This window comes from Paroedura picta, chromosome 10 (genome assembly GCF_049243985.1).
Source record: "Paroedura picta isolate Pp20150507F chromosome 10, Ppicta_v3.0, whole genome shotgun sequence".
Lineage (NCBI taxonomy): Eukaryota > Metazoa > Chordata > Lepidosauria > Squamata > Gekkonidae > Paroedura > Paroedura picta.
In genome coordinates, this window is record NC_135378.1 from 74,977,460 (window position 1) to 74,996,481 (window position 19,022).

General features: G+C 42.0%; 1 protein-coding gene across 4 annotated transcripts in view; it reads right to left on the reverse strand.

Annotated features, from left to right (window-relative positions):
- The window catches only part of GRID2 (glutamate ionotropic receptor delta type subunit 2), an 857,916-nt gene that overhangs the window by 813,581 nt on the left and 25,313 nt on the right, over positions 1 to 19,022 (reverse strand). The window contains exon 1 of one of the 4 annotated variants that reach the window (XM_077300877.1): positions 14,160 to 14,948. The exons of the other annotated variants lie outside the window; for them this stretch is intronic. The gene's annotated coding sequence lies outside the window, so the exon portion shown is untranslated. Of the gene's footprint in view, positions 1 to 14,159; positions 14,949 to 19,022 lie in introns of those variants that run through there. 4 annotated transcript variants of the gene reach the window in all.

The window sequence follows — 19,022 nt, forward strand, 5'->3', positions numbered from 1 at the left end:
GCCACAAGAGGCTCAAATACATAGTTCCATGATTTCATCTTGAAAGCAGGATAGTCTCTAGAAAGTTAGGCAAAGATGCACACCCCAACATCGCCCAATACTATACCCCATTTTCCTCCCCACTGAGGACCTGAAACCACTTAAAACAGCATTCCCCATTTTATGAGAATGGCGCGGGTCAGAGAGACAGAGTGACCAGCCCAAGGTAAACAAGGGAGCATGCACAGCAGTTTCAAACCGTGGTTTCCCAGATCCTATTCTAACCACTCTGGCTGAGACCAGGCTGAAAGCTTGCCTAACACCATCCAGTCACTTCACAGCTAATAGTGTATTTGAAATCAGGGGCTTTCCAGCTCAGTTTTAACTGCTCCAAAGCAAGTGTCAAGTAACAGCTATGAAGAAAGTAAAAAGACTTGACAAATGAGGCTACTTGGCAGAAGATACAGACAAGTCAGGGATGGAGGATATTAAAGGGGACCTCTTTAATCTACATGAATTGCAAGCCCTCTTGTTTTCCTCTTCTTGGAGTTTCATTGTTCCCTTGAGTCTAGCCTGCCTGGTCATTCATCTCTTTCCAACCACATTCCGAAACACATCACTTCTTTGCTTATCACTTACATGCCTCGGCTTCAAAAAGAATTTACATACCTCAGCTCATTAACCCCAGCAAAACTCTGAGGAAGCTAAACATTATCCCTGTTATTATACATGTATAAAACAAAGCAAGAAGATTAAGACACAAGCCCAGGAGAATACAGGGCATCAGTGCTGCTGCCAAGATTAGAATTTGCACGTTTGGCTTCCAACCCTCCACTTGCACTATATCTTTGTCATGGTCTATTTGCTCTATTGGGCTGGAAAGGAATTTCTTTCGAAAACATCATACTGTTTGCATGACAGAGGTAGCTAGGGGGAAAAAATGGGCAGACGCGTCTTCAACAAGATGCAAAGCACCCCGCAACTAGTTCAGTATGCCCAAGCGGGCTGGGTTTTTTTTTGTTTTGTTTCTTGAACAGTAGCCCCATATATCACATGGTCAAATGCTTTGGGAACTGAAGGGAACCTTCAAAAGCAACTTGCAATGTGGCCTTTGCAGGAGAAGGGAAGAGTCTGCTGTTCTTTATTTAAAAATTCAAAATTCCATTTTTGCATTCCAAGTAATCTTTATGAAACACAACTAGGATTAAGTCAGAGTCCACTGCTCCATTTGGAGCACTGATTTTCCCCTAGGATTGCCAGCTCTGGGTTGGGAAATAAGAACATATGAGAATATAAGAGAAGCTATGTTGGGTTCAGGCCCATTCAGTCCAATAGACTGTTTCACACACAAATCCTGGTGCCGTCAGGAGGTCCACCCGCAGGGCCAGAACTCCAGAAGCCCTCCCACTGTTGCCCGCAAACACCAAGACTATAGAGTTTCATTACCCCTGAGATAGTGTTCCCATGAGCTCCAGATGTCTTGAAGGAAACTACAGAGGGAACCAGTTACTAGTTGGTTTGATTAGTCTTTCTCCCCTATACTCAGGTGGGATGAATACCCTGGCATAGTTCACCATTTTTCTGGCTCCTACCTTGAGAATTAGGGGGTGGAGCCTAAAGATTGCTGGATTTGGGTACAGGAGGGACTTCAGTGGAGTATAATGCCACCTTCCAAAGTGGTCATTTTCTCCAGAGGAACTGTTCTTGGTCACCTGGGCCACAACCTGGAGGATCTTGACCCTACTTGTCCATCAACGTTATTTGTTTGTTTCTTAACAAAATATTTTTTTAAATCTGTGACATTAACCTTTTAAAAATGAGCTGGTTTTTGTCTAGGAACAGGGGTAGAAAGTGGTAGAAAGTGATGTCAAGGCTGAAAAATCATTACAGGGGCTCCTCCATGGTCAAAAAGTTGAAAAGATCTGGATTAAACTCTTAAGGAATCATTTATTCAGTGTCTTTACCACCTGTGATTGAAGACAATGCCTTCAAGTCCATAAGTACAGTCACCCCCCATGTGGCCACCCAGACTAAAGCCTGTCTTCTGACATCATGCTATTAGGGGACACAAGGGCATTTTCATAACTCTCTGCATCATACTCTCAAAGGACTCTGACCTTCTGAAAAATTATTTTCCAAAGGTTCTGTGTCAAAACCCAAATAAATATGTTTCTAAAAATGCCTAACAGACATCACCAAACATAGATAACTACCCAGGAGAGCATCCATCAGCAAGCCGCCAAAACTAATGGAATTGAAGAGCTAAACTTGATCATATGTGCACACCTTTTGACAGACCTTTTCAAATAAACATCAGCCCAATTAGCCAAGTTTAGCAAAAGTTCATCAGAAATTGGGAGCCCAATCCACTGCACAGGTTCTTGAATGGGAGATCAACAAGGAAGACTATGGTCACTATGAAGAGGAAAGACATGGTCTTCCATCTCTCCCTTGTGGCCAATGGTGAAGCATTGCTCCATATTAAAATCAGAGTCCAGTAGCACCTTTAAGACCAACAAAGATTTATTCAAGGCTTTCAAGTGCAAGCACTCTTCCTCAGAATATGAAGAGTGCTTGCACTCGAAAGCTCATGCCTTGAATAAATCTTTGTTGGTCTTAAAGGTGCTACTGGACTCTGATTTTATTGTGCTACTTCAAACCAACATGGCTATTCATTTGAATCTCTGCTCCATATCTTTATCTAATCCCCTCTTGATACTGTCTGTGCTTATAGCCACCATCACATTTTAAGGCAGTGAATTTTCATATGTTAATTACTCTTTGGGTGAAGAGGTATTTCCTTTTGTTGGTTCTAGCTGATACTATTTGTTGTTAAATAATGATAATTTGTATTTTAAATGTTATATTATTATATTGTTTACCCATATTGTATTTTTAACTTTTGTGAGCCATTGTGAGCTATAGGGGAAGGGTGGCATATAAATACAAACATACATGCAAGCACACGTAAACCACCTCTGCTCATCTCTAGCCTGGAACACTCCATGGATGGGATGACTAAGAGTTGTTTATTCAAGTAAAAGTCACCAGGAGGGGTGGCTGAGGGTGGATACTAAGTTGAGCTCTCTTTGTTCCCTTCTCAGATCTTGATCTTCACCCCCACCCCCCAAAAAAACAGCAATTTAAAAGCCCAATGAAATTAAGTTCTATCAATTTGTTGTACCATCAAGTTTTAAGCAAATGAAATGTTCTGAGAAGTATAACAAGAAATCTCCATCTCAGGTATCTGACTCCTAAAGTGTTTTGTAAAATGTCTAATCAAACAGATAGTAAATGTTGGAAATGCAATGACTGGGGAAGGCACTGGCAAACCACCCCGTATTGAGTCTGCCATGAAAACATTAGAGGGCGTCACCCCAAGGTTCAGACATGACCCGGTGCTTGCATAGGGGATACCTTTACCTTTACCGTTTATGCTATTGTGTATTTTGCCAACGGGTGTATCTAAGGGTTTTGCATAATTCTTCTTTCATGCAACAATGGCAGGAAGACTCATCATTGTTGCTGGATTGAAGCAACAACGGTTGCTGCAGATAGATTCCTGGTGTGAAAAGATCAGGGAACTGGCCGTGGTGGCTAAACTAAAAGCTATTGTGAACCACAGGCCAGCTGCAGAATTTCAAAGTCACTGATGTTTGTAAACATAATGTTTGTAAACATTAATTTTATATCTTGCTTTTTCTATTCTGTAATTAACTAGAAAGTCAAATAAAACTCTATTAAAAAAGAAAAGAAATCTCCATCTCAGGTCATGCAAAGCGTTTAGTACTACACAGTAGCATGCGTTTGTACATGTGTCCAATCTATGGTAACACAAGGCAACTTGAAGCTATAGAGAGGCAGCTTGGTGTAGTGGTTAGGAGTGTGGACTTCTAAATTGGCGCGCTGGGTTTGATTCCCAGCTTCTCTTCCACATGCAGCCAGCTTGGGTGACTTGGGCTTGCCACAGCACTGATAAAGCCGTTTTGACCTAGCAGTAATATCAGGGCTGTCTCAGCCTCACCCACCTCACAGGGTGTTTGTTGTGGGGAGAGGAAAGGGAAGGCGAATATAAGCCGCTTAGAGCCTCCTTCAGATAGAGAAAAGCAGCATATAAGAACCAACCCTTCTTTTTCTTCTTCTAAACTTTGATGGTACTGTGAAAAGTGTAGCAGAAAAAAAGGTGTTCCATACACAGAAACCCAAGATAGTAGAAAAAATGAAAATAAACTATCAACTATAAAAGGAAAACATAGACCGTTATTAATCACCAGCACTGCTGGCATTTGTGATTATTTTTCTGCCTAAAGGATATATCTATCTGTAATGAGGTAAATGTTCTCCCGTGAAAACCCAGAGGGTTGGATCCAGCAATCCATCTATGGACACCACTGACACCTACAGATCTTTACTGCATTCTCCCCCCTCCCCCCATCATATCTTTCTGTCCCCGAGGAAGTTAATTCCCAGGATCACAGCACTAGCATGGACCCACAGCCATGCAAACTGGGAGGAGGAAGAGAAATCACCCTTTCACTGCTGACATTCAGCCAAAAACAGCGCAACCAAGGCAGACTTTCTCCTCATATTATACACAATTAATTGTAGTCGGAATAAGTTATCACATTGACATCACTATCACATTTCACTTTTCAGAATTCCTTGCCTCAAACTCTGAGTGATCGATGGTTCTATTTTATTCCAGCTCCCTTCCTCTGTTTTTTGTAAAATGTGTGTAGGTCTATAATTTACAGAATGTTCAGGAAACAGAGAATTTCCTATTTGGGAGCTATTCAAAGCACATTTGAAGCTTATTAAGCAGCAGCACTCTGCATGAGAAATTTAATGAGTTTTTAGGGGGGCCGCAGCAATGGGAGTGATCTGAGACTTCCCTTTACGATCTCAGGATTTCAGACAAAGCTGCCATTTAAACTCATTAGGAACATGGCATCTATAGGTGTCACACTTTTCACATGCTTTTCAAAAAAAAGGTTTATTATGATGCACAATCACCACAAATTAACCCTCTCTTACTCCAGTAGAATAATAAAAAGGGCAGGAGCCAATTCATCAGGGTTTAATAGGCTTCTTGAAATTAATCGGCAGAAAACAATTTTCGCAAATTTTACGAGGGTGTGGGCTGAAAGTAAAAAATTAAACCTCACCCTCCTAAATCTGTTTCAAAATAACCCTCCCCAACCATTTTCTTGCATGGGTTAGTAACCCAATGTGGTGTCACGGGACTACTTTATGGAAGACCCAGGTTCAAATCCTTACTAATGCCGAGGGAGCATGCTTGGGCCAGTTGCACTCTCTCAGCCTAACCTACCTCACAGGATTGTTGTGAAGATAAAACAAAGAGAACTATGTAAGCTGCTTTGGGTCCCTACTGTAGAGAAAGGCAGGGTACAAATGAATTAACAGAATAAAAATAAGTAAATAGGCAAATAACCAAAGCTGTAGCATTCTCAAAGCTAAGTAGATGTGGTCCCTATCATGGAATAGATGGGAGAAATTATCGGAAATCCCATATAAACTGTCTGTAAGAAAAAAAATAGAACATTCATAAATAAAATTAAAAAGGGAGGAGTGTCACAGGTAATTCGGAATCACCAAAACAGGTACATGGAATGAACTCTGCTTTCCATTTTCATATGATAAGTATAAGGTATAAAGCAAGGCCTTGGAGGGAAATGCACTCACATCAGGAATGCATTCAGACTAAAGCTAGACATGACCTGTAACACATGACCATTGTGGGGAACTGGAATTTAACCCCAAAGCCCTGCAGTGCCGTGATTGGAGTACAAAATGGTATCAGAGAAGGAGGGGCTTCAGTCTCCCTCCATACCATTTCCCTAACCCAAAATGGCCACTGGAGCTCTTTGCTCCATCCGCCAGTCTCCTTGGCAGTCATGCCCCAGCCTGGATAACTCAAGGTAGCTTGATCTTATTTATTTATTTAAATTTTTATCAGATTATAATCAGATCTCAGAAACCATCAAGGAAATCTAAGGTTGGAACACACAGGCAGACAATGGCAAACTACTGTCAAACATGCCTTGAACACCCTTCAGGGTTGCCACATGTCACCATAGACCTATATTGCAATAAGGTATAAGCATCCCCTTTTGGTCAGTAGGCATGTTTGAAAGGGTATTGCTTATTTGAAGCCATTGCTTATTTGAAACTGGATCCTATACCAATTAATAATCTGTTTCTAAAATTATTAACTTTTTACCACCTTTCCATTCCATCTGCTAAGAAATCTGCACTTTGCCTACACAAACGGCGAGAAACTGTTCCAACAAGTCATGTTCCCCCTTAACTCTTATTATTGCATGTACCAATGAAAAGATATAATGAAACTTTGCTCATTGTTTGCATATGGTATACTTTAATATGATTGAAGCCTGCAACAGTATTGGTTATAGCATCCAGTTGTAACTGGTAACAGATTGGTAATTAAAATGTTCATGAGTTGACCTGAGTATCCTCGGGCCCATCCCTCTCTCTTCCAGACTTACAAACCTCACGGGGCTGTGGTAAAGAAGGAAAAATACCACCTACATCAACAGAAAGAGGAATAAAACATGACTGACAAGAGACAGACAGGACTTCAGCCTTTGAAAAAGATGACAGAACCAGGTTCGAGGCTGGAGAGCAACCTCTGCAGTTAGAAAAGTACAGAAAATTAAATTGTGGAAGCTACTCTTAACAGGAGCCCTGAGCTTGGATAGCAGAGGCTCGCCTGGTCTCATCAAATCTCAGAAGCTAACCAAGGTTGGCCCTTGCTAGTATTTGGATGGGAGACCTCCAAGGAATACCAGGGTTGTGAAGCCGATGTAGGGAATGGCAAACCACTTCTGAACGCCTTGAAATCCCTGTGGATTTGCCATAAGTCGCCTGTGACGTGAGGAAAAAAAGAAACCTCTATTACCAATGCTACATTTATTGAACATTTTCAGCCCTACAAGAGTTCTGTTGTTTACCTCTTGACAATGAAACGGCTCAAAAGCAAGGAATCCAAACTAAAAACACAATCTCGTTTTTTCTCTAAAGTTACATCATTAAAGCAACATTAGCCTCTGCTGGAATTGCGCCCATTCAGTAATTGTAACAGCAGCAGATTAAGCCACTGGACGCTGACCTCCATTTTCCACACAGGTTAATCTTTTTTAAACCTCAACACTGGAAGCTAGCCGTAAAAAACCTCTTTCTACCCTGCAAGTCTGCATTTTAAGGATGGCAGCATTATTCTAGAATAATTCAGCTGAATCGCTGTGGTCTGAATAGATTGAATGAATACGTGATAAAGAAAATATCTCTTATTCTTTTTCAGTTTTTTTTTTTAAATCTCTTCCAAATAAATCACAGATCAGGTCAAAAGTTGCTCTTCCGCCACTATAATGCCTCTTGTGCTAGCAACATGGCACTTCTGTTGCAAGACGATTTTCTGACAATTCCCCCTCCCACTGCAAACCCCCCCCCATTTCATAAGCGTTTGACACCTCCCCCCTCATTTTCTCAAGCAGATTTTCAGAGAAGGTTCATTGGGTTGCAGCTGTTAAGGAGAAGACAATGAAGTCCTGTTCTTTAAAGCTTCTTCTCCAATTGTGGGTCTTTGAATATTTCGAAACAGAAGGATAGTAGGCATGAAACAGATGTGTAAGAGATATATTCTCTATCATTCCACACATCTACATGTTGCACACTAAACCAACATAGTCGAAATGGTACTTGTGTGGTCTCCTATTTAACAAGCAAGAGGAAGGTGTGCCCTAAAAACAAGGTATACATGAAGGACCAGTTCACATATGCATGAATGTCATCTATTTATTAACAGCATTCTGACCAGCAACTTGCTGCTACATAGATGAGCAGACTTCACTGAAAAGCATAGGATATGAAGTCTTGACTGCAATAGTTTAAAAAATGTAGATTATTTTGTAAATTTGCTGTCTGATAACTGTAAATGCACTTACTACTAAAGTAACAGACAATGAAAGTCCAGGGCCTTGAAAATTGAATAATGATATTGTTCATTATTCAAGTGGATGTATTCTCCAGGAGAACTAATTTCCTCCAGATTGCCCTGTGTAGTTGAATGAGATACCCCTCGAAGCTTGGAGAAGGTGTCAGTCCTTCAGCTGAGGGGAACAACAGGTTCATCTGCAGAAACAGCTGTTTAACAGTTTAGACACGACCAACAGGCAGGCATGAGCTGGCTGAAAGCAAAGCACAAGCAAGGTTTAGGGATGCATTCCTGTGAATATTCAGGATTTTTCAGGACCGCTGAAAATATATAGTTGATGTACACTTAAAGGGCTCTTAGTCTCTTTAAATAAATGCCTTCAGAGTGAACTCTCAGCTTGGAGAAGGCATTTAATTTAAAGGAACTGTGAGCCTGTTAAATGCCTCTGGAGTTCACTCATGCCACTGCTATGGCTTACAAAAGGCATTTAATTTTAGGGGGGGGACTGGGTCCTTTTAAAGTTTAAATGCCCTTCCCTCTAGTATTGGAAACAATGAAGGATGGGAGCACCTTCTTTGGGAGCCCATAGAATTAGACTCCCTTGTACAGTCTTGGAATACAAGACTCCCTTGTATTCCAATTGGTGGAATATCCTCCAGTCAGGGCCAATTGCAGCCCTTGCTCAGGATTCTGCAGCCCCTCCCTCCTTTCAGGCCTGCTGTGAAGGAAGCATCTAACAGCAACTGACTGAAGGGAGGAACAAGTTTCTCTGTCAGTGTCATGCTGAGGAGAAGCCTGAGTGGTCCATGGATGTCTGTGGGCCACGTACAATCCTGCTGTGGCCGGCCTTGCTGCTGGAGGGAAGATGCAACCAAACCTCATGTCTCTTCTCCCCTCCCCCTGCAGGCTCCCACGATTGCCACGGCATCGGCCTATCAACCAGCAACAGCTTTCCGGAGCCCGTTGTATATTTTTTTATTACTAGTCCATCATAATTGTGAAAGAGAAGCCACACAGAGCAATACTTCAAATGTAATATCGTAATTGTATGTCCCACTGTGGTAGACCACTGGCTTTACCTCAGGAATTCATTTCTTAGCCTACTATTACAAAAGCTTGTTTCCACTGACTGTCCCTCAAGAACATGCCATACAATTCTTCCAAGTCTTTGTAATAACTTGAATAGTCAAAAAAATTAAAGACAGTCTTGTGTTTGAAGTTCTGCAACATAAGCAGGTTGTTCTCCTCTTCGTAAAGCAGAAAAAAAAAGATCAAAGCACAATGGTTTTCAGAGATCATGTTGGATCCTGAGATCCACAGACACAAGGACAGTGAAGGTTTTCCACCACGTCCCGTCCCTCCCCTGCCAACAGTCCTCGTTGTACGTAAGACAATTCATTCCTGGCATGGCCAGTTGCAGTAAGAAGGGAAATGAAACAGCCTTTCTGCCTTCTCTGTCCTATTATGATATGATTTTCTTTGGAGGTCTGCTAGCTCTTCCAAACACTTCTCCGTAAAAGTGAATATGCATGTTTCACTTTGGGACTAGTAAACTGCGGGTATTTTCAGCATTCCTCACTGAGAATTGCCTCAAGGTTCCTCGCAGATTTCTCCAAGCGCTAACCAGAATCCATTTTGCTTATTAGTTTTAGCTGCTGTGGACTGATAGGGAATAAGAGCCCATATGGTATTTATTCACAACAAGCAAGCCATTTCAACACGGAATGTAGGTGGACTCTTTCAAGGATAACGGCTTGCGTTAATGAATCTTCATGCTTTATGATAGATTTCATACCAATCAATGTGGCTCACAGTAAACTGACAAGGTTTTGCATAAACTAATCAGCAGAAATCCCTCTCTTTTTTTCACAGAAAATAAATGCGTTCTCGCTGCCTCGTATTCCCCTGGGTATCAATTTGACATCTTTCTATAATAAACTTCCACTCAATTCTTTTTATGTTCAGATATAAAACAGTGGCTCATTATTTATAGTAAACCGGTCTAAAAAAAGGAGTTTTCTGTATTTAGCCTTATGGGACAAACATAGCATGGCCTCATTGCTATGCCATTACAAGAAGAATCAATGTAAGAAGATCTATGGACAAGTGAATCTCTTTCTCTCTTTCTGCACTAAAAATTGCAGGAGGAAAATATGTCCCCACAAACTTCTTAAATGTAAGGTTTTGTGATGGGTTTTATGTGGTTTATTCCATCACAAATCAGCTCTACAGCCATCTGGTTGAGTGAACAGTCATATGCAGTACAAAACTGCTTCAACTGTTCCCAGTTGTCCACATCTCAAGGTCAAACAAACTCATAAGTCTCTTCCCTCTGCTACAACTAGTGTCACAGGTGTCTAAATGGAATGTTACATCACATGAACACCCATGAAGCCACATTTTATTTAGTCAGACCATTGTCTATCAAGGTCAGTACTGTCTACTCCAGCTGGCAGCAGCTCTTGAAGGTCTCTCGTAGAAGTCTTTCATATCACCTGCTGCCTCATCCTTTTAACTAAAGGATGCTGGGGATTAAACCTAGGACCCTTGCCATGCCAAGTAGATGCTCTACCACTGAGCCAAGGACCTCTGGTTATACTTCTTGCAAAGTTACGATATCAAAGGAAGGGATTCAGGTCCAGCCATCTTCCTGGACACAACCTGGAAATAACTGGATGTTCCAAAATGTTTTCAAGGCAGGTATATGCTTCTCCAGTGCCAGTAGAACAGAGCTTCAAAGCATGATCACCAAGGCTTTAATAATTTGCCCCCCTCCAATTCTTTTTCCTAGTGCTAGCCTTGCAATCCCCCCCCCCAAGGGGGAGGATGAAATGTTTATTTAGTAGCCTGGTTTCTCTCTAGGAAGCAGTATGGATGGAAAGAGAGTAGTTACCTTTGCCCAGTATCACAGTTGAGGCCAAATTGCGCTACCCTCCATCTTAATAGCTAGCTTTAACAAAAAGTAAAGTCATCTGGAGATTCCATCCTAGATCTCCAGTTTCTCATCTAGTAATAATCATTTTATGTAAGAGTTTTTCTCTGGACAGGAAGCTTCTGAAAGGGGAGCCATTAAAATACGCCGCAGCTTGAACTGGCAGCTTTTTAACCACTGAAGCCAGCTTCAGCTTAGAGATTCTTAACAATTTGAAACATATTCAGTTACAAAGAAAGATAGCACTGAAAGCAAAGGATATACTGACCAATATGTTGCTCTTACACATATATATCTGCAATACCAAGGGCAGTATCAAATGCTAATTTTCAGTGCAATCCTAAATTGTGCTACAGTCTTAACATTGTTATTAATAGTCTTAGTAGGGTTTAAATCTAGAATCATAGAGTTGGAAAGGACATCCAGGGTCATCTAGTCCAAACACTGCTGGAAATCCACAACTACCTGCCCACCCGCAGTGACCCCAATCCCTGTTAAGGATTCTACTACAAGTGTCACACAACTCACGTATTGTATTACACACATTTGATTTTCTATATTTATACTTCCCCATGTACATTGGTTAATCACTTGTCTTCAATCTGGTCTCCTCTAAATTTAAGCCAGCTCCAGGTTTTGATGGTCCCTTGAGAAGCCCCTCTGGCAGTAAGCACAAACTCCATCCCTTGAAAGAGGGAATGGAGTACCAGTCTTCCATTGGTACTATCTGACTTGAAGGTTTTCAAATTTTAAAAATGGAAGCACATAAATAATATTTCATTCACACTGCACTTTTCATTCACTTCATACTTTTAATTTCCTGCAAATATAACAATCTAACTTGGTACAAATTTTCCACCACAGACATGTATAGGCTATTCACAGTTAGCTCTTGAGATAAGCACAAAGGACTTTCCCCTCCTTTTCTCTTCTGAAAAACATGCTCTGGTAAAATGAACTAGTGTTCTACTCAAAGCAAGTACACCATTGAACAATTTCACATAAAATAGAACACCCCATGTGCATGGGTGAGTGAGATTAGCTAAGGAACACAGTCCAGCACAAACTGATGGAACCAAATCAATCTGGACTCCAATGTTTCATAAAAAGAAAGCTGCAGCTAAAAGTGTGCCTGGGGGCAGGAGTTCCCTGCTCCTGACTATTGGTTGTTTCAAACTGGTGGCTGCAGTGATGGAGGGGTCTTTAACATGCTCCCACAATAGCTAAGTGGCGGCATTTAGGTAGCATTTGGACAAGAATTTTGTCTTAGCGTACCTCATGGTAAGGCAGCAGACATGCAGTCTGATTGAACTCCCATGAGGCTGGGAGTTCAATCCCAGCAGCCGGCTCAAGGTTGACTCAGCCTTCCATCCTTCCGAGGTCGATAAAATGAGTACCCAGCTTGCTGGGGGGTAAACGGTCATGACTGGGGAAGGGAATGGCAATCCACCCCGTATTGAGTCTGCCATGAAAACGCTGGAGGGCGTCACCCCAAGGGTCATTCATGACCCGGTGCTTGCACAGGGAATACCTTTATCTTTACCTCCAGAACAGCTGAGCTATTTCACCTTCCACAGGATAGTCGAAGGCTATGTGGGAGACTCTGCATTTTGTTGCAGGAAAGAGGAACAAGTTGTATTTGGGTCACCAAAGAGAAATCAGAGCTATAGAATATATGAGGTGATTATGCTTCTTATCAATTCTGTGACACTTGGTCTATCATACAACACTTTTCTCCAGGAGTGGAACACTATTTTCCAGTCTAGCAACTTCAGGCAACTGACTGAACTCTGGCTGATAAGAGTTTGCCCACGACTGGAACGGTGATGGATTTGACTATGTACAAAACCTTTTGAAGCATATCACGCATACACTTATGGTGAAACTCCAATGAAAAAAATGAAAAAAAGGGACAAATTAATAATAATCACAAAAAATATATATGTGGCGGAGTGCAGACTGAAAGTGTAGGTTGTGAGTAGGAATATCCTTAATTCAACCTTCACTTTAGCCATGAACGTATGTAGTGCTTTGCCCAAGGCCATCAGGTCAGCCTTCTCTATCTGCAATGCAGAGATAATGATACTGACTAGAGCAGTCAACTCAAGTTCACATACAGAGAACTCTGGAATTCCACTTCAGGCAAAACATTTCTCAGGGGGTCTTCTTACATCTGTAATACTCATCTATCTTACAGGTTATGTGCTATTGCTTACAAGCTTTATAGTTAATAAGTGAGCGAGGAAGTCAAGATAAAGACCCAGACGGACATCCAGGCTCTGTTTTCAGTTCTTTCATCAGTGACAAGTCCTTATATATATTAATAGTATAATACTGGTCACAGCCTCACATAGGTATGGGGATACCAGTCTGTATTGGCACGTGTCGATATATGGGGAACGTGTCAATACTGACTGGTATCCCCATACCTATGTGAGCCTGTGGCCAGTATTATACTATTAATATATATATAAGGACTTGTCACTGATGAAAGAACTGAAAATGGAGATTACCTCGATTCCGTTTTGACAGAAGTCCTAAAGAATAAAGAAACAAGGAAAACCACAAAAATAGGACATTTTTCTTTATTTATCATATTGCCAGTGGATTGGTCTGTTTCTCTCTGTTTGCTTTAATTATTAGACCGTCCTTCTTATACTCTCGTAAGACATCCAGGCTCAACAATGGAATCGAATTGTGTTTCTTATAACATGAGTGTGAATGCCAATTTTTATTCATTTATTTTTGCCATCGAGCGACAGCAGACCTATGGTGACTCTGTGGAGTTATCAAGGCAGGAGACATTTATAGGTGGTTGGCCATTGCATACCTCCATGTCATGACCCTGGTATTCCTTGATGGCCTCTTATCCAAATATTAGCCAACACTGATTCTGTTTGGCTTGAGATTTGATGAAATCAAGCAACCTGGGCTAAATACCAAACACCTATGACCAAATATAGTGAATTCCCAGTCATTTTAAACAATCCTAGCGAATTTAGACTAACAGAAGAGAGTTGTCCACAGTTAAAGGAAGGGGGAGATTTTCATGGACTAGTGGTTAATCAGAGATTATGTGAAGGTTGTCTCTAAATTGTGTTTTTTTGCACAAACGCCACTACAGTTGGCATGTATTTTAAGCTAAAGAAAAGGAAAGCTGATCATTTAAACTGTATTAACTCTCCCCAGTCTAGAGAAAATGAATCCTACTTAAATAATGAATGAAGGTGTCATACATTTTTTAGTTACTGCAACAAAAAAAGAATTCTGTACCTGTTCATTCTTTATGGTGACTTAGTTACATCAGTCACTGTCGAGTTGGGCCCTCTTTTACATCCCCTGTATACCAGGGAAACCAGGCAGTCACATAAATCACCTCTAATTTCCAGGCTGAGAACTTTCCCGTGGTCAACAGAGAGCAGACCACTAATGTACTAAAACATGAACTGCTCTGAAGTACATCTGGTGTCGTGTTAAGATGGAAGAAAGCTAAGGAGAGAAGTGACAGAAGACCCAGTAGAAATACCAAGCAGTCAAAGAATGCAATCAGCAGACAACGTTGCTGTATGACAGAACTTTTTCTGTGGACTGTGCCCAAAGTTTCTAAGATTAGAAGCCACCAATAAAAAACATCTCAAGAGGGAAGGTAGGCATGGTACAGCACAATCTCATCAGATCACAGAAGTTAGTAAGTAGGGTCAGTACTTAGATGGAAGACCACCAACGAAAACTCTGCAGAGGAAGGCAATGGAAGGCAGATGAAGCACCACCTGTGCTTCTCACTTGCCTTGCTAGGGTCACCAAAGTTGGCTGTGACTTGATGGTGATTTACAAACACATAGAACCATCAATGAGCTTCTTGTGGCGCAGGGTGGTAAGGCAGCCAACATGCTGTCTGAAGCTCTGACCATGAGGCTGGGAGTTCGATCCCAGCAGCTGGCTCAAGGTTGACTCAGCCTTCCATCCTTCCGAGGTCAGTAAAATGAGTACCCAGCTTGCTGCTGGGGGGTAAAACGGTAATGACTGGGGAAGGGAATGGCAAACCACCCTGTATTGAGTCTGCCATGAAAACGCTAGAGTGCGTCACCCCAAGGGTCAGACATGACTTGGTGCTTGCACAGGGGATACCTTTAAAACTATCACAGTTAAGAGCAATACATTCACACAAACCACGTTGCAGCTACTAAGAGCATCTTATCGCTGTAGCTCCATCCTTTCCATAATGTAATCTACAATGACTGCCCATGATTTCTAGAGATCCTCTTTTTTGGAGGCCAAGAGACTACTTGACTATATAATCTATCTCATCCTTTTTCTATACAGGGGATGAACTGTATCATTTAGTAGGGACTGCTCGTGCATTCAGCAGTTACCATTAATTACAGTCAGAATTCCTAATATTACATTTTAAGGGCCTGGGAAAAACTGTGGAAACACTCTAATAATCATAGCAGTAATATGTATAAAGAGTTAAAGGAAAACCAATGAAGGAGTAAAAGGGAAAAATACAATAACCAGCACCCTTTTAACCATACAGTGTTAATAATGGATTTAACTATACTGGTCTTCACTTTGAGTATTGTGGCTTTCTGTTTTATATCTCAGATATATCTTTGGTGCGGAGGCCAAAGAAGGGCCTTATGACATCTTGCTTCAAAGCTTCTCAAAAACACCTAGCCGGCCACTGTTGGAGAAAGATTGCTGAAACCAATGGAGATTTGTTAAGACTTGGTAGCTTGTTGTAAACAGATTGGATTTAACTATTCTCATGGTACATTCTAAAGAAGCTGAAAGCTTGTACCCTGCTATAGTTGGTCTTAATAAAAAAAACCTTTGGTTTGGGACTTTTCTTCAGCCCAAGGCAGCGACCTGAGACCAACAGTTTTCAAGCATGTAATAACCCATCCTGAGTCATGCAGTGATTCCAGAGAGAAATCCAAATAAAGGGAAGCAGTTCTAATGATAACTTTCAAGGGTTGAAAGAGTTTCTAAAATCTTATGTCTTGTTTTTCCCCTTCCTCCTCACTTAGCGGGTCCAGTCACCCACTCTGCTACTATGATTTGCAGTAAGAATTAGGTTAATATGAAGTAGCATGCTGAGATGTTCTGAAATGTTTGCCACAAAGCCCAAGTTGCCTTCTTTTTTGTAGAGAAAAGCATTTGAATTGTATTCTAAAGGCTTCTGGATTCTTACTTCCACAGACACTGAATTGAAATGTTCAAAGACCACTCCTACAGCTTCCAAACAACTTCCGACCAACCAGTAAAGCTATCATCAGAACACTAAGAGAATGCTTCCATCTGCCTTGGTGATATGGCATAATGTGCAGGTATTACTTTCTTTTGCAGTTTTCCAAATAAGGGCACAACACCCAAGCGATTTTAAAATGCAGAAAGAGATTTGGTCTTTCAGTTTCTTGCCTGACAAGCAAAGTACGGCAGAGGGGCTTTCTTTCATGCCACTTACCCAGCAGGCAACTGAGTGCCTTTTTTCTTCCATTTACAATAAAAAAGGGGTATTGTGTCTTACAGAATCTCTTTCAGAAAACTGTGTAAAACCGACATGTCAAACAAATGGCCTGAGGGGCCAGAACGGGCCCATCCAAGGCTCTGATCTGGCCTATGAGCAACTGGGAGGAAACCAGTCCAAACGAGGATCAAAAGGAACTCTATGGCAGATTATGCACGGGCCAGATAGACCAGGGTGGTGGCTGCAGGGCATCGGGGGTAATCCCCAATTATGCATGACACGGGCGACATCCTGGCCCTGGCCTGGCGCAGCGCCCCGGATCGCCTGCGGTAAGTGAACATGGAAACTCCCGCATTTCGTTTGCTGCTGCAGGTGCCATCCATGGCCCTGCTGGGCCAGCCCCGTGCCTAATGGAAGAGCCAGTCCTTTGGGCCTTGGGACCCGGCTCCTCCCCTGATCTACGGTGTGCCTGCAGGGACACTGAACGCCCCTGTCCACTTCATGGAGCCATAAAGCTGGACGAGCCTTCTCCCACCCCCATGCTGGTGAGAGAGCAGCATGCCGCTCTCCTGGCAGCATGTGGTGGGGCCCACATGCCCCCACTCCCCCCCCTGAAACCACCACCATGCAGTGCACTGGGCTCTCCACGCCCTGGCATTGTGCAAATGCACTACATTGGGGCAGTCTGCGTGCACTGGGGGATTCCATCCCCCGTGCATTCTTAGGATGCGGTGGGGCATGCTACCCCACCACAAGGATAATTTGTGCATAATTCATCTATGTGGGCTCTCCCTAGAGTATTTCCTCAGAGCTCCAGGGATTAACTTACCGAAAGTTGGCAAGCATAAGAAGCGAGGAGGGCTGGTTTGTTTCCAAGCTTCTTCTGGTTGATGCCACTTGGCTACCTGTCTTTGGCAGTCACACCTTGAGTTTGCCAGAACAAGGTTGCAGATTCTAGGTCCATTTTCAAAAAAGTAGCACTTTTCTCAGTGGCTGCTCCCTTAAGAACTTCCTAATATTCTTGTTATCAAATATATTTGTCAGCACCAAGGAATGTCTTATTGTATCTCCTGGGCCACACAGTATTGGAGAATCCCTTGAATTTCTACGTGCTTCACATAGCTGATGAATGTATCAGGTTCCACTCTCAAAATCTTCATTATCCCAGAGTTGGCAATCTATCTGTGTGCCACCCCACCAAACACACTTTTACTATAAATATTAAATATTTAGAAGAAGAAGAAGAAGAAGAAGAAGAAGAAGAAGAAGAAGAAGAAGAAGAAGAAGAAGAAGTTGGTTCTTATATGCCGCTTTTCCCTACCCGAAGGAGGCTCAAAGCAGCTTACAGTCACCTTCCCATTCCTCTCCTTTATTAACGCTTTTAAATTACAAGCAAAATTGAATGAACTGGGAGGGGTGGGTCCCAGTGAAGAGACAAATATAGAATAGTACAGACGCACTGGGAAACCAATATGGCAATTAAAAATATCCAAAGCGGACTTATATAGTTTCAGTTGTTCTTTAATTCTTATTTCACACAAGTCCCGACAATGGGAACCCAAAGTCACACCTGTGACAATGGAATGCAGCACTTCATGCTCCGGCTCATGAAAAGCTTCTGAAATGTGTTTTTTAAAGAGCAACAAGAGCCCCTGGTTGTTCCACTTTGATTGTCAGGCAATAGCTCTCTGTGGTGTGTAAAACTTCTTGTGCATATCGAGCAAAAGGTGGTTAGTCAGGTGCTGAGGAGGGGTGTGGGTCACAGCCAGTGGTGAAATATACCTCGTACCTGGCATTACATTTGATGGCATTCATGGCCCGTCCTGACAAAGTAACATTTATGCCAGACCTGGCCCTTGTAACAAATGAGTTCGACACCTCTGGTCTAAAGGCTGCAGCGGCACAGAGATCAAATTACGCTCCCGTGTATTGAGCTGTCCAGCACTTTGGATCTAATCAAAGACTCTCAGTAAGATATTTTTTATAACCAGGTCATGCAGATCCTTAAATAAACTGAACCAACAAAAGAGGAAGTGTGTGCTAGAAATGTTGATGAATTACCGTTAACATGAAAGAGCATTTTTGCTCTATTTGTGCACTGTACTGAGAAGCAAGTAAAAAGTTTCCTCATTCCACCAAAGTCCATCCGTCCGTCCCATCCATCCATCCCCCCCCTCTCTCTCTCACACACACACACACCAAGGCTTATTGTTCCAAAGATTTGTTTCCAACTGTCAATAACTTGGACAGAATATACACAAGGCTTATGATGGCTTAGGGATGCAGCAACGGGCAATTCAAGTATAAATAACACTCCCACATCTTGAGAATGCAAGCATTTCTAGGCTTGATTTTAGTTTTATTTGTTTATATAAGTATGCCCCGCTTTCCTCCCTAATGGGAACCCAAAGCCACTTATAACACCATTCTTCCTTCTTCCCTTTTATCCTTACAACCCTGTGACTGAGGTTAGGCTCATGGAGAGAGAACATCCTAAGGTCATCCAATGAGCTTCCTTGGCAAACTAAGAATTGAGTCTTGGGGCTCCTGGATCCTACTCCAACACTATAAACACCATATTGTATTGGCTCTGATTTAACCACACACACACACACACAATATATATAATCAGGCTTTTTCAATAAGGGCTTCATGAAACCCTGGAG